Source organism: Musca autumnalis, unplaced genomic scaffold (assembly GCF_047663935.1).
Source record: "Musca autumnalis isolate F117 unplaced genomic scaffold, ASM4766393v1 scaffold_112, whole genome shotgun sequence".
In the NCBI taxonomy this organism is placed as follows: domain Eukaryota; kingdom Metazoa; phylum Arthropoda; class Insecta; order Diptera; family Muscidae; genus Musca; species Musca autumnalis.
The window spans coordinates 46,314-57,500 of NW_027411659.1; positions in this window are offsets into that span (position 1 = coordinate 46,314).

Consider the following 11,187-nt stretch of genomic DNA (forward strand, 5'->3'; position numbering starts at 1 on the left):
ACCTCTCCAATGTTGCTTTGCTTATTTTCGTTGACATTGTTGCAATTCGTTGCAGGGTTGTATTTTTTATACCTTTAATATAGGCGTATTCTCAACTAGGAAACGGATTCGCAAACTACCAAGTCGATGGTCAGACTAGCAAGGTTTCTTGAAACCAATTTCGTTAAAGTTTTTTTTCAAGTTTCGTTAGTGTCCACACACGTTAACGTGAAATTTAAGATTTTTGTGTGTCCTCTTTATTTTACCGTTCGCGTTTGTTGTGTTTCCCATACCAATAAAAACAAAACGAACATAAATAAACTAAAAAAACAACACAAAATAATTAACATTAACAATTAATATTAATAGTTAAATTTTCACTATTTCATTAATTAATTGTTTTTCTTAAATCTTTTTATGCTTGTTTTGTTGTTAACGTTTGCTTGAGAAAATAAAAGTGAAAGAAAATGGAAGAAAAAATCTTGCAACGAATAACAAGAAGAAGCAACACAACAAACACAGAAAACCATGTACATGGGTTTCACTACTTCATACCCCTCGCCTATAAACTGGACGTCGCCATGTTGAAATCGTGCTAGTCTGACCATCGACCAAGGGGTGGGTACAATATGTGTGTTTGTTTATTTAAATTTGTACAAATTATTACTGGATGTTGTTGGTTTACTCTACAGTACAATGCAAAATACCCAGCTTTAGAGATCCCTACAAAAAAACAGTTGGTTGATCCCTACCCACTGCTGGCGAAATCTTTTATTCTAAAAATAAGAGAGTGTATACATTTCTAAGAATTTGTTATAAAATAAAGAAATAAAAACTTAAGTTGCGAACATTTTTACGGCAAGAAATTTTGGAAGTTGTGCAATTGGAGTTATGATTTCACAACATCTTTCGATGTAGTCCAACAAAGTTATGAAAAATGCACTCCGTTCGATACATTTTATAAGCAGTTGCTGTAGAGATCCCTACAGAAAAAAACAGTTGGTTGATCTCTACACATTTCTTCAAAAGATAAACAATAGTGTAAACATTTCAAAGAAATTGTTATAAAATAAAGAAATAACTTAAGTTGCGAACATTTTTGCGATAATTGACGAGACTGAAATTTTTAATGGAGTGGAGTTGGAGTCCATGTCAAAAGCTGAACTAGTGATGGGAAAGCAACAAAAAACAACTTTAGAATGATGAAAGAAAATCAGATGCGCTTGGATTAAATCGAGAACGGAGGAAGTAAGCTCAAATGTGATTCAATTTAATGGATTTTTTTCTTAATTTGTGTTTATATAATAAAGTTCTTTGTGTTCTTGTTTTACACAAATAATAAATGCATTTTATTTATTCTGGGATATTTCGCAATGGCTTGCATTTTTATTGCATCTTTAGAATGACTAAAAATGCAATCCGAAGAGTGCCTTTAAATTCAACCCAATCCACTACATCAACCCAAACCACTGATTTGGATCGAAAATGGAGTGCATCTAGCTGTGTGATGCGGAAGCAAAATGGCGTATCCTACCCTGCGTTTACACGTGACAGGGCAGTTGAGTTCATGTATTGATTGTCAAAACCCCAAAACATGCCTGTGTGGCGTAGGCGTTCCGACAACTTCGAAAACAGTTGTAAAATTATGAATGCAAATCATCGATTTCCTCTTATTTTTCGTTCACATATTTTGTTTTTACAGTGTTATATTTAACTTGCTTTGGTCCGTTTAGTTCAAATCTGGTAACTCATTTTTAACATAGTTGCAGTTGACCAATCGAACTGAAACATTGCACACTTTTCAGATTTAGATGACAACAAATGAATATGAAATCAAAACCAATATTGGTCCATTTTATAGTGTTTTAACGGTGTTTTATTTAAATTGCATTTCAAATCTGGTAACTCAATTTTGACACAGTTGCAATTGACCAATCGGACTAATGTCTAATTTACATTAGCAACTTGTTCGTCATTTGGAGCTGTTTCGTCATTTATTTGCTAAAACAGGTAACATTTTGCGTCATTTACCATACAAAAATAAATGACTATAGCTACGTCATTTATTCTAAACAACGCACGAAAACACCATTCTATTATACGCAACCCTGCTTTTTCGTCATAAACTACCAAAAAATGCAACTGTTTTATGATGTCTTTGTTTGTTTGTGTGTGTTGTAAAAAAACAAAAATACTCAAACGATGACAAAAGTGAAAATAAATGGTTAAACAACTTGCAAAAATTATATTTTTTACTTTGGTCCGTTTTTACGGTGTTTTATTTAAATTGCATTTCAAATCTGGTAATTCAATTTTGCACAGTTGCAGTTGATCAATCGGACTAAAACTTTGCACACTTCTCATATTTGGATGACAATACATGAATTTCCATTTTAGTGTTTAACGGTGTTTTATTAAAATTGCATTTCAAATCTGGTAACTCAACTTTGACACAGTTGCAGTCGACCAATCGAACTGAAACTTTGCACACTTTTCAGATTTGGATGACAATACATGAATATGAGCCCATATGCAAATCGCATATGCATTTATCTAATGAAGTGCGATATATATACTAATTACCAAGCTTTGCCTTCGTCTGCCACAAAAACAACATCCTAATGCTATGTTTACATTTACGAAATCCACTCGATTTCATCCAATGGATTTCAGATGAGATTTCATTTGACGTTTGAGCTACGGAATTGACAGATGAAATCGAGTGGATTTCGTAAATGTAAACTTAGCATAATACACCTGAAGATCGGCTTAACCACCCGTGAAACGTAGCGTAATGGTTGGATGCGTGGGACTTCGGTAGACTCCTAATTTGTCAATGTATATCTAAGGTGTAACAGCTCAACTGGAAAGAGAATTAATTAAATATCGCTATTAATGACCTTCGCCTTAATAAGGCAAAAATAAAAGAAATTCATTTTCAGGGGTTTAGTTAGAAATGCACTTAAAACAAGTAAAAAAGTATCAGTCGGCTTTGCCGACCGAGATATACCCTCAGCCTGTGTGAATTGAAACTTTCATCTATTCACAATATTAAATATAATACCGGCTGTACATTTCCAAAGGATCTTAGGACAGATCCTAAACTGTCCTTAAAAATGTTTGAACTTTTGTGGATGAAGACCGATAAGGACCGTTTCTGAAGTAAAACTATCTTTGGACAAAATGTTAGGAGATCCAAAGTTTGCACGGGGGGGAGGGTACTGGATTTTGCGCATCGATAGTGCCCATCTTCGAAATTAAACAAAGGTTGGAAAAATATGACGGAAGCCAAATTTTTGACCGAATGGGTTGATCCGATCGAGAGTTATCGTGCGCTTCAATCAGCCACTATACATGATTCCATAGGGATTTTTATAACATTATGGCTATTTTCTCAGGACGAATGGATATGCGCCCTAAAAAACTTGTACCGTCGTAATGGCGGCAGCGAATGCAATTTATTACAACAAAGATCAAAGTGATTCGAGAGAAGGCCGTAAACTGCATTTTTTTTTAAATTTTGTGCGGGAGTTACCCGAATGAGTTGACATATGCAGTCCCTATTCGAACCTGATCTATGTCTTATAGAAATATTACGATGTTCAAAGTACGGACTAAGTCGGATACTCTCCTCCAGAGTTATCGTGCGCACAAGTTTTCCGAACATTTTTGAACTTTTGTGGGGGAGGTACCGGAAGGAATGGACCGATATAACTTATCTTCGAACCTAATCTAAGTTTAGACAAAATATTACGAAGGCCAAATTATGGACCGAATCGACAGATCCGTTCGAGATTTGTCTTGCGCTCCAACTATTACACACGGTGTCAAAGGGATTTTTTGCAACTTTCAGGTTATTTTCTCAGGAAGTATGGACTTGCCCCTGATGAAACTTGTAGCGTCGTATGGGGAGCAGTGAATACAAGTTGCTACAACAAAAATCAGAGCCATTCGAGAGCAGGCCCTAAACTGAACTTATCCGAAATTTTGTGTGGGAGGTACCCGAAGAAGTGGAATGATTGTGTCCATATTGTAACCTTACCTAATACTATGTTTACATTTACGAAATCCACTCGATTTCATCTGTCAATTCCTTTGTGTATATGTCAAATGAAAACTCATCTGAAATCGATTGGATTTCATTTGACGTTTGAGGAATGGAATTGACAGTTGAAATCAAGTGGATTTCGTAAATGTAAACATAGTGTAAGTCTGGTATACATTTCACGATTTGCAAAGTATGGACCAAATCGGTTACTTCCGTCAAGACTTATCGTACGCACAAATTTTCCGAACATTTTCGAACTTTTGTGGGGGAGGTACCGGAAGGAGTGGACCGATATAACCCTTCTTCGAACTTAAACTAAGTTTGGACAAAATATTACGAAAGCCAAATTTTGGACCAACTCGGCTCATCCGTTCGAGAGTTATCGTGCGCACCAGCCAGCCCAACAGACAGACGGACGGACATTGCTAAATCGACTCCAAATTGTCTGAAACACATTTCGTCCAAACATACTTGGGGTCTAAGACCCGTTATTTCGATGCGGCACATTTTGCCCGTATGAAAGTGTATATACCCTCGTTAGCATAAATGCTGAGGGTATAACTAGGAAATCATTTGTCGCTTAGCCTCAATAAATATATTCTTTCTCATGATGGAATCGCTCAAATAAAACGGTTGCATTTAAATTATAAATGGTGGCAAAATTAAACGGCAAGCGTTTTATTTGAGAGATTCCATCATGAGAAATGCTAAGTTTACATTTACGAAATCCACTCGATTTCATCTGTCAATTCCATAGCTCAAACGTCAAATGGAATCTCATCTGAAATCCATTGGATTTCATTTGACGTTTAACCTATAGATTTGACAGATGAAATCGAGTGGATTTCGTAAATGTAAACATAGCTAAAGAATCTATTTATTGAGGCTAATACTATGTTTACATTTACGAAATCCACTCGATTTCATCTGTCAATTCCTTTGTGTATACGTCAAATGAAAACTCATCTGAAATCGATTGGATTTCATTTGACGTTTGAGGAATGGAATTGACAGTTGAAATCGAGTGGATTTCGTAAATGTAAACATAGTATAAGCGCCAAATTATTTTCTAGTTTTAAGTGAATTTCTAAATAAAACACTGAAACTTATTTTTTTTAATTATATTTTATTGTTCACGTTCTTTTGTTTTCAACACATTTCAATTATTATCTCACACATGTTTACAAAAAATTTCAAAAATTTGTTAACCGTAATGTCTGTGAAAAACTGATGCACAGCTGGAAGACAGCCGACAAATGTATGTATGTGTTAGTAAATCAGAGTTGTATTTGAAGACAAACTGTCTGGTGTAAACGCCTAGTTAAAATTGAAAACAAGGACAACAAATTTTGTTTGCGTGGCTAAATTAAATTGTTGATTTTTAATACGTAATAATACTTGAGCAAGAAAGATTTGTCAAATATTGATATTTATTGTTGTAAAACTACGGGAACGAAAAAATTACAAATTTTGTAAAAATTCTAGCTGAAATGTTGCCGTATCTGGAAATCGGATGTTATGCCAAGTTTACACTTGCGCTCTAAAATCCACTGGATTTCACGAAATCCTGAAATACATCCCGGTGTTTACACTTATTTTTTTGTTGATTTCAAACATATCACAATGATCAAGGTAGATGCATATGCGCAGCTGATCGAACATGAATTTTCAAAACAAGTTGTTGTAAATTGAATTAGTCATCAAAAATATACGACAATATAGAACTTTACAACTTTATTTCGAAAATTATCGTAAAATTATCTATATATCGTATTAATTGTGTATAGTAATAACAAATGAACAAATAAAAAAATGATTTTATCGTTGAGACATCATAATAATAAATTTTGATAGATAAAAGTTGTGTTCAGAACTTGCAGCAGTTTTCCCGTTTGGTGCTAAAAATGCGTTCCCGTACTCCGAAGTTTTGCAAGACTTGCACTTCTCTTTAAGCAAAAACAGCGCCGAATAACACCCTATTCTCCTGTTTTTTGCCATACAATTTTGGCATAGTAGAAACTAGCAACATGTTCATTATCATCTAAATACGATAGCTGATACGTTGATTTGCTGCAGTTTTTGCAATTTCCGTAATTTTTTCGTTCCATTATTTTTTAAGAAATTTTTATGGGGAATCAATTTTTGACAATTCGCTCTTTTTTCTAACATTGCCATTAAAAAAGTACAATAACACACTGAGAAATAGCATTCTGACAAAGTAATTTAATATTTTTTTCACATTGTTTACAAATTTTGATACTAAAATTTTTTGTTGAATCAATTGACCATCTACCTTGTTTATTGTGATACGTGAAAAGTGTTGCAACTTTTGGTACTTTTTCAGGCAATAACAGGGTTGTATATCATGTGTACTGCGATTTCGATGTTGATTTCGCTGAAATCACGAAATGAGATGATTTCATTTTTGTATGCGAAATCATGATAATTTTTGCTTGATTCCGCGCGAAATCACGAAACGCCTTCGGAATCACGAAAAGACGCCGAATGTAAACCAAACATTAGATCAAGCAAACTATTCAAGCAGAAGATAAGAGAATGACATATTTGTTTTCACTGTCTTATACCCTAGACAGACGGCAGAGTTAATTTGCATTAAAAATGTCCTAATTTGAATTAATTTTTCACCCTGACAGACGATAGTATCTGCATTTATTAAACAGCTGTTTGTGTTGTTTGTTTGTACCCAGCAGACCATTTCATAAAGCTTTACAAAAGTTCGACAAAATATGAGAAACAAATACACTTTCTACCTTTGATCTTTTCACCACGATGAAGCAAAAATAAATTTAATTTATTCGCGATATTTTTGAGTCTTTTTAATAATATAAAAATATTGCAAAACTTTAAAAAACATTTGAGGAAGATATAATTTTCGATAGAATTGGTATGGTGGGTAATGAAATTTTTTGTGAAAATAAAAATTTGAAAAAGAGATTTGTTAGAAGGCGTGAAAAACGATTAGCTGCTATTCTACTCGCGAAAGACCACTACTTATTATGAAGAAACGCGAAAATTGCTGATTTGCTTTCCCTTTTTATTTCCTTAAACATGGAAATTTGACAAAAGACAATTGATTTTCAACAGCATTGCCATATTGAAATTGCTAAATTCAGTTTAAATTTCCTTTGATTTTGTGCATTAATAATGGGGATAATGTTCAAATTAATTTGAATTAAGGCTGTTAATGCAAATTAAGACTGCCGTCTGTCTAGGCTATTAAGTTTTTGGTACAACTTTTGCTATTTTTGGAACACCTTTTAAGCAATAATATTATGGAGCATAGCTGAAGTGAATTTTATATTTTACTCTATTTGGTACTACTTTTAACATAAATAGTGAAGTTCTAATTTTCATACGTTTTTGTTAAACCGACTAACTATGCAGATACATGGTGAAATAAAAGCTTCGTACCAGTACTTTTTTAATGGTAAAATGTTCAAAAGAGAAAACTGTCAAAAATTAGTTCAACGCACACATTTTTCCAAAATGTACGGGAACGGAAAAATGGCAGAAACGTCAAAAAATCTGGAACAAATGTCAAAGTCGGCGTGTCAGCGAATTGGAAGCCGGCAAACATGTTGCACATTTTTGCTCGCTCTCATTTGTCGTGTAAAAAGTTTCTAAAGAGAAAGCCAATCAGCGCCATTTTTGTTCAAAGAGAAGTGAACATTTAAAAAATTTCAATATGTGTTAAATGTGTAAAAACTTTTTAGTTCTGGAACGAAGCTAAAGTACTCTTATGTTATGATTTCACAACATCCTCCGATGAATTCACTCCGTTGGATACAATTTATAAGCAGTTGCTTAGTAATCCCTACCAAGCAAGCCAATTTGTAGATACCTACAGCTACAGAAATTTTTCAAAGATAGAAAAAGTGTGCATCAATTTCTAAAATTTTTATATAAAATAAAAAAATACAACCAAAAGTTGGGAACATTTTTACGGTAACTCACGAGAAGAAAATTTCTTAATGAAGTGCTGTTGGAGTACTTGTTGAAATCTCAACTGGTGATGGGAAGACAATATAAGAACCCCTTTAGCAGATGAAGCAAAAACATTTCAATTTGGATTAAATGGAGAGCGGACGAAATAAACTCAGATGCGATTGAATTTAATGAAGAAATTACATAACCTGTCTTAATGTAATAAAGTTATTAATCTTGTTTTACACAAACAATAAATTCTTTTTGTTATTTTGGGATAGTTTGCAACGGCTTGCATTTTTATTGCATCTTTGAACTGCATAAAAACACATTCCGAAGAGTGCGTTTAAATTCAAGCACTACATCAAAACACGTGCTTTGGATGCAAATTGGACTGCATCCTATTCTACCCTAAAGGGTTAGTTAAAATGCGATTCCAAAGGGATAGTTAAAATGCAGTGCAGAAGGGTTAGTTAAAATGCAGTGCTAATGGAGTGCATCTTTCAGTAGTCACGCTCTTGTAAAAATCATGAGTGAATGCATAATTTGATGCACTTCCAGATCACTTGTACACAGAGATGGTCTGTATGACGATTTTTTAGGTTTTCGACGGTCAGAAAGTTGTAAACGTCGGAAACGTCATATACCCGTAGAAAACGTATAAAAAGTAGTAAACGTCATAAACCTCTAAAAATGTATGTTACCACCATATTTTTCAATTAATACTAATTCTAAAAGCAGAGCGTACGTACTTTTTTGGAAATTTAAAGACATTTTTATTAATATTTTATTTTTTAAAACAACTGAATTGATTTAACAAGAAATTTGATGGAGCACTTAAGGCCTGGGTACGTAAGCTGCCTCGCATAGTTGCCTTGTTTTCCTGCTTCATTTCTGACATAACCAAAATAAAAGAATAAAGAAGAAAAGCGCAACCTAGTTCCAAATTGGCTCGGCCTTCTTTATTCTTTTATTTTATGTTATGTCAGAAATGAAGTAGGAAAGCAAGGCAACCATGCGAGGTAGCTTATGTACCCAGGCCTTTAGCACGCCATCTACAATGCATTCTGAACACTACGTGTGATAATGCCCATATAATATAAAACATATATATAATGTATATTTTTAAATCAACTCTTTTTATGTTCGTTTCTTTTTTACTAATACGGGATCTCAAAATAATAAAATGAGTTTTGTTATTATACAAAACAACGATTTTTATACCATCAGCCTTTAGGCTAAAGAGGGTATTTACACTTTGATACGGTCAAAAATGTGCCTCATCGAAATAATGGTTTTAGACCCCAAGTATGTTTGTACGATATCCGTTTCAGACAATTTTGAGTCGATCTAGCAATGTCCGTCCGTCTGTCTGTCTGTCTGGCTGGCTGGTGCGCACGATAACTCTCGAACGGATCAATCGATTCGGTTCAAATTTTGGGTATCGAAATATTTTGTCCAGATTTGGTTTAAGTTCGAAGATGGGCCATATCGGTCCACTCCTTCAGGTACCTCCCCCACAAAAGTTCAAAAATGTTCGGAAAAATTGTCCGCACGATAACTCTTGAAGGGAGTAACCGAATTAGTCCATACTTTGCACATCGTGACATTTCTACCAGACATAGATGAGGTTCCAATATGGACCCTATTGGTTCACTCTTTCGGGTACCTCCCACACAAAATTTTGCTTAAGTGCAGTTTAAGGCCTACTATCGAATCGCTTTGATTTTTGTTGCAGCCACTTGTATTCACTACCTCCATTACGACGAAATAATTTTTTTCAGGAGCAAGTCCATACTTCCTCAGAAATCAGCACAACAACTGCAAACAACCCATATAATACCATGTGTCGTAGTTGGAGCGCACGATAACTCTCGAACGGATCAACATATTTTGTTCAAATTTTGAGTCTTTCAATATTTTGTCCATACTTAGTTTAAGTTCGAAGATAGACCATATCGGCCCACTCCTTCCGGTACCTCCCCCACAAAGGTTCAAAATTTTTCGCCAAGATTGTGGGCATGATAACTCTAGGAGGGAGTAACCGAATTGAGCCAAACTTTGCTGTTGGTAATATTACTTTCAGGCATAGATCGGGTTCTAATATGGACTATAACGGTCCACTCATATGGGTACCTCCCACACAAAATTTGGAAAAAAGTATAGTTTAACAACTCCTCTCTGATCTTATTAATTTGTGATGCAGCAGGTTGCACTTGCGGCCCCTGTTACGACGTTGTAATTTTTTTCGTGGGCAAGTCCATACTTCCTGAGATAATGACCCAAAAAGGTCCAGAAAATCCTACCGGCACCACCTAAACTGGCTAATGTGTAAAATAACCTTTTAAGAGAGAAATCAATTTAGCTCAAACTTTGTAAATTGAAAAGTAAAATTGTAATATATTTAAATTCAGAAAATTAAGTACAACATTTTTAATTATGTAGTTTGTAAGGAAATATCCATAGACTAATAAAGAAAAAAAATATGTATTTCCTACAGATTTTTATTAGGTCCGAATATGTACTACATCGGATCACTCCTACGGGTACATCCTACCCAAAATTTGGAAAAAATTCAATCGTCTTGGATCATTCTGAATTTTGTTGCAACAAGTAGTTTTTTGCGGCCCTTTCCATCCTGGAAAATTTTCCCAACAGCTAAAAAACCTACAGAAATATTGTGTTAACTTTTTTTCTTCGGGTACATGGCTGAGGGTATATCTCTGTCGGCTCAGCTGACTGATACTTTCTTACTTGTTGGTTATAAAATTATATTGTTTATGCTGTAAAAAACCTTGTTTTTTGGCAAGGTTTACGACGTTTCTGACGTATGTAATATACGTCAGAAATGTATGTCATATACGTCATAATTTCCGACAGACCATCTATGCTTGTACATATGATTTAACTCCATCTTTGGAGGCAAACATTTTGCTAGGAGAGTTATAAATACATTTTTGGCTATCATTCTTCAGTGAATGCCTTTTGAATCGAGTTTCCCAACACAGTAATTTCATAAAATCACTTTAGTACGAAACGCCAAAATAATGGAAAAGTTTCGTATGAAAGTTTCAGCGTGTAGCTTTAGAGATATTCGATGGTTAAGTTTATAGGCGAGGTGTATGAAGTAATGAAACCCATGTACATGGTTTTCTGTGTTTGTTGTGTTGCATCTTCTTGTTATTCGTATGCATTTTCTTTGTATGTTGTATGCA